Genomic DNA, 5960 nt, shown 5'->3' with positions numbered 1-5960 from the left:
CAAATGCTTTTTCTATATCCATTGAAATAATATGGGTTTTTTTCCATTGTGTTAACGTAGTACAATATATTGATTGATTTTCGTATGTGGAACCATCCTTGTACTCCAGAAATAAATCCCACTTGGTCATGGTATACGATCTTTTTAATATGCTGCTCAATTTAGTTTGCTAGTATTTTCTTGAGGATTTTTGCATCAATATTTATAAGAGATATAAGGTTTTTTTTTTTTCTTTCTTGTAGTGTCTTTGTCTAGCTTTGATGTCAGGGTAATGCTGGCCTCATAGAATGAGTTGGAAGTGTTGCTCCTCTTGAATTTCTTGGAAAAGTTTAAGAAGGACTGGAGTTAGTTCTTCTTTTAATTCATAGAATTCAACAGTGAAACCAACTCATCCAGGGATGTTTTTAGTGGGAGGCTTTTGACTACTGAATCAATCTCCTAACTAGCTGTGGTTTTATTTAGATTTTCTGTTTCTTCATCATTCAGTCTTGGCAAGTTGTGTCTTTCTACAAATTTGTTCATTTCATCCAGGTTATCCGATTTGTTGGCATACAGCTGTTCACAGTACTCTCTTATAATCCTTTTTATCTTTCTAAAATCATTACTAATGTCCCCAGTTTCATTTCTGGTTTTAGTAATTTTAAAATATTTTTCTGCCCTCTGAGAACAAATAGTTTTTTAAAAAATTATTAGTATACTTTAAGTTCTAGGGTACGTGTACACAATGTGCACATGTATACATGTGCCATGTTGGTTTGCTACACTCATTAACTCGTCATTTACATTAGGTCTTTCTCCTAATGCTATCCCTACCCGATCCCCCCACCCCAAAACAGGCCCCAGTGTGTGACGTTGCGAACACATAATTTCTTGTTGAGACAGAGTGTGCTCTGTCACCCAGGCTGGAGTGCAGTGGTGTGATCATAGCTCACTGCAGCCTCGACTTCCCAGGCTCAAATGATCCTTCCACCTTACCATCCCAAGTAATTGGGACTACAGGTGCACAACACCATGCCCTGCTATTTAAAAAAATTTTTTTGTAGAGACAGAGTCTCACTATGTTGCCCAGACTGGTCTCAAACTCCTGGGCTCAAGTGATCTTACTGCCTCAGCCTCCCAAAGTGCTAGGATTACAGGCATGAGACACTGCACACAGCCCCAACAAATGATTTTTTCCAAATTTTTTTCTTAATCTAGCTAAAGGTTTGTCAATTTTGTTGATCTTTTTGAAGAATCAAATTGTGGCTTGTCATTCTTCTCTATTGTTTTTCTATTCTCTATTGTTATTTATTGCTGCTTTAATCTTTATTGATTCTTTTCTTATGCTAGTGTTAGGGTTCTTTTTTTTTTCTGTTTCCCTAAGGTATAAAGTTGGGTTGTTGATTTGAGACCATTCTTCCTTTTCAATGTAAGCATTTAGTTATAAATTTCTCTTTTAGCGTTGCTTTTGCTGCATTCCAGAATTTTTGGCATGTTGTATTTCATTTTCATTTGTCTCAAGATATGCTCTCTCATGTGATTTCTTATTTGACACATTGATTATTTAAGAGTGTGTTTTTTAATATCCACGTATTTGTGAATTTTCCAGTTTTCCTTCTGCTGATTTCTATTTTCATTCCATTGTGATCAGAAAAGACACTCTGTCTGATCTCAGTCTTTTAAACTTTATTAAGATTTGTTTTGTGGTCTAACACATGGTCTATCCTGGAAAATATTCTAAGTATATTTGAGAAAAATGTGTATTCTGCTGTTGTTGGGTGGAGTGTTCTATATATGTCTGTTATATCCAGTTGGTTTGTAGTGTTTTTCAAGTCCTCTCATTACTTGTTGATCTTCTGTTTGGTTGTTCTATCCATTATTTAAAGTGGGATATTGAGGTATTGAAATATCCAACTTTCATTGTAGAGCTGTCTATTTCTCCCTTCAATTCTGTCAATGTTTGCTTCATATATTTTTGAGCTCTGATGTTTGGTACATACATGTTTATAATTGTTATTTCTTCTTCATGAATTAACCTTCTAAACAACATATAATGTCCTTTTTTATCTCTTATAATAGTTTTTGACTTAAATTCTATTTCGTCTGATGCTAATATAGCCACTTCTGCTCTCTTCTGGTTACTATTTGCATGGAGTATCTTCTTTCAGCCTTTCATTTTCAATCTATTTGTGTCCTTACGTCTAAAGTGAATCTCTTGTTGACAGCATACAGTTAGATCATGTTTTTAAAAAATCTGTTCTGCCAATCTATGCCTTTTAATGGGGAAGTTTAATCCATTTACAGTTAAAGTAATTACTGGTAGAGTAGGACTTAATTGTGCCATTTTGTTGTTTTCTATATGTCTCAGAACTTTTTTTGTCCCTCATTCCCTTCATTACTGCCTTTTTCGTGTGTTTATATAATTTTTTGTAATGACATATCTTGATTCCCTTCCCAATTCATTTTGTGTATATATACTGTAAATATTTTATCTGTGGTTACCACGGGACTACATATAATACTGTAATGTTATAAAAATTTACATTGAATTGATACGCACTTAACCTAACTTGCATACAAAAACTCTATTCCTATACAGCTCTATCCCCCCATACTGTTTATATTACTGAAATCACAAATGATATCTTTATAGATTGTGTACCCATTAACATAAATTTATAATTTTTTGCAAGTGTCTTTTACATTCCATAGAAAATATAAAGTGGAGTTACTAACCAAAATTACAACAAAAATTGACTTTTCATATTTGCCCATGTATTTGCCTTTATTGGAGATCTTTATATCTTCATGTGGCTATGAGTTACTGTCTGACATCCTTTTATTTCAATCTGAAGGACTCCCTTTAGCATTTCTTATAGTGAAGGTCTAGTGGTAATGAACTTTTTAAGCTTTTGTTTATCTGAGAATATCCCCTAAGTTTTCCTTCTGACAGTCAGTCCCTTCTTCTGCCGGTCTGCTGGAGTTTGGGGAGGTCCACTAGAAGGAAAACTAACAAACAGAAAGGAATAGCACATCCACTCAAAGACCCTATCCAAAGGTCACCAACATCAAAGACCAAAGGTAGATAAATCCACAAAGATTGGGAGAAACCAGCAAAAAAGGCTGAAAATTCCAAAAACAAGAATGCCTCTTCTCCTCCAAAGGATCACAACTCTTCGCCAGCAATGGAACAAAACTGGACAGAGAATGAGTTTGACAAATTGACAGAAGTAGGCTTCAGAAGGTGGGTAATAACAAACTCCTCTAAGCTGAAGGAGCATGTTCTAACCCAAAGCAAGGAAGCTAAAAACCTACAAAAAGGCTAGAGGAATTGTTAACTAGAATAAGCAGTTTAGAGAAAAACATAAATGACCTGATGGAGCTGAAAAACACAGGGTGAAAACTTTGTGAAGCATACACAAGTTTCAATAGCCGAATCAATCAAGCAGAAGAAAGGATATCAGTGATTGAAGATCAACTTGATGAAATAAACGAAGAAGACAAGATTAGAGAAAAAAAGAATAAAAAGGAATGAACAAAGCCTCGGAGAAATAAGGGACTATGTAAAAAGACCAAATCTACGTTTGATTGGTGTACATGAAAGAAACAAGGAGAATAGAACCAAGTTGGAAGACACTCTTCAGGATATTATCCAGGTGAACTTCCCCAATCTAGCAAGGCAGACCAACATTCAAATTCAGGAAATACAGAGAACACCACAAAGATACTCTTCGAGAAGAGCAAACCCAAGACACAATCGTCAGATTCACCAAGGCTGAAATGAAGGAAAAAATGTTAAGGGCAGCCAAAGAGAAAGGTTGAGTTACCCACAAAGGGAAGCCCATCAGACTAACAGTGGATCTCTTTGCAGAAAACCTACAAGCCAGAAGAGAGTGAGGACTAATATTCGACATTCTTAAAGAAAAGAATTTTCAACCCACAATTTCATATCCAGCCAAACTAAGCTTCATAAGTGAAGGAGAAATAAAACCCTTTAGAGACAAGCACATGCTGAGAGATTTTGTCCCCACCAGGCCTGCCTTACAAGAGCTCCTAAAGGAAGCACTAAACATGGAAAGGAAAAACTAGTACCAGACACTGCAAAAACATACCAAATTGTAAAGAACATTGACACTATGAAGAAACTGCATCAACTAACTGGCAAAACAACCAACTAGCATCATAATGACAGGATCAAATTCACATATAACAATATTAACCTTAAATGTAAATGGCATAAATGCCCCAATTAAAAGACACAGCCTGGCAAACTGGATTAAAGAGTCAAGACCCATCAGTGTGCTGTACTCAGGAGACTCATCTCATGTGCAAAGACACACATAGGTTCAAAATAAAGGGATGGAGGAATATTTACCAAGCAAATGGAAAGCAAAACAAAACAAACATGAGTTGCAATCCTAATCTCTGATAAAAGAGACTTTAAACCAAAAAAGATCAAAAAAGATAAAGAACAGAATTACATAATGTTAAAGGGATCAACACAGCAAGAGGAGCTAACTATCCTAAATGTATATGCACCCAATACAGGAGCACCCAGATTCATAAAGCAGGTTCTTAGAGACCTACAAAGAGACTTAGACTCCCACACAATAATAGTGGGAGACTTTAACACCCAATGTCAATATTAGACGGATCAACGAGACAGAAAGTTAACACGGATATTCAGGACTTGAACTCAGCTCAGGACCAAATGGACCTAATAGACATCCACAGAACTCTCCCCTCCTCAAATCAACAGAATATACATTCTTCTCAGCACCTCATTGCACTTATTCTAAAATTGACCACATAATTGGAAGTAAAACACTCCTCAGCAATTGCAAAAGAACAGAAATTATAACAAAGTCTCTCAGATCACAGTGCAATCAAATTAGAACTCAGGATTAAGAAACTCATCCAAAATAGCACAGCTACATGGAAACTGAACAACCTGCTCATGAATGACTACTGGGTAAATAACAAAATTAAGGCAGAAATAAAGATGTTCTTTGAAACCAATGAGAATGAAGACACAATGTACCAGAATCTCTGGGACACATTTAAAGCAGTGTTTACAGGGAAATTTACAGCACTAAATGCCCACAAGAGAAAGCAGGAAAGATCTAAAATGGACACCCTAACATCACAATTAAAAGAACTAGAGAAGCAAGAGAAAATAAATTCAAAATGTAGCAGAAGACAGGAAATAACTAAGATCAGACCAGAACTGAAGGAGACAGAGACACGAAAAACCCTTCAAAAAAATCAATGAATCCAGGAGCTGGTTTTCTGAAAAGATCAACAAAATACATAGACCACTGGTCAGACTAATAAAGAAGAAAACAGAGAAGAATCAAATAGATGCAATAAAAAATGATATAGGGGATATCACCACTGGTCACACAGAAATACAAACTACCATCAGAGAATACTATAAACACTTCTATGCAAATAAACTGGAAAATCTAGAAGAAATGGATAAATTCCTGGACACATACACCCTCCCAAGTCTAAACCAGGAAGAAGTCGAATCTCTGAATAAACAAATAACAAGTTCTGAAATTGAGGCAGTAATTAATAGCCTACCAACCAAAAAGAGTTCAGGACCAGATGGATTCACAGCTGAATTCTACCAGGTGTACAAAGAGTTGGTACCATTCCTTCTGAAACTATTCCAAACCATAGAAAAAGGGGGACTCATCCCTAACTCATTTTATGAGGCCAGCATCATTCTGATTCCAAAATCTGGCAGAGAGACAACAAAAAAAGAAAATTTCAGGCCAATATCCCTGATGAACATCGATGAGAAAATCCTCGATAAAATGCCAGCAAACCGAATTCAGCAGCACATCAAAAAGCATATCCACCACGATCAAGTCAGCTTCATCCCTGGGATGCAAGGCTTGTGCAACATATGCAAATCAATAAACTAATCCATCACATAAACAGAACCAATGAGAAAACCACATGATTATCTCAAT

Source organism: Papio anubis, chromosome X (genome assembly GCF_008728515.1).
Source record: "Papio anubis isolate 15944 chromosome X, Panubis1.0, whole genome shotgun sequence".
Lineage (NCBI taxonomy): Eukaryota > Metazoa > Chordata > Mammalia > Primates > Cercopithecidae > Papio > Papio anubis.
Note: the sequence above shows the minus strand (reverse complement) of the source record.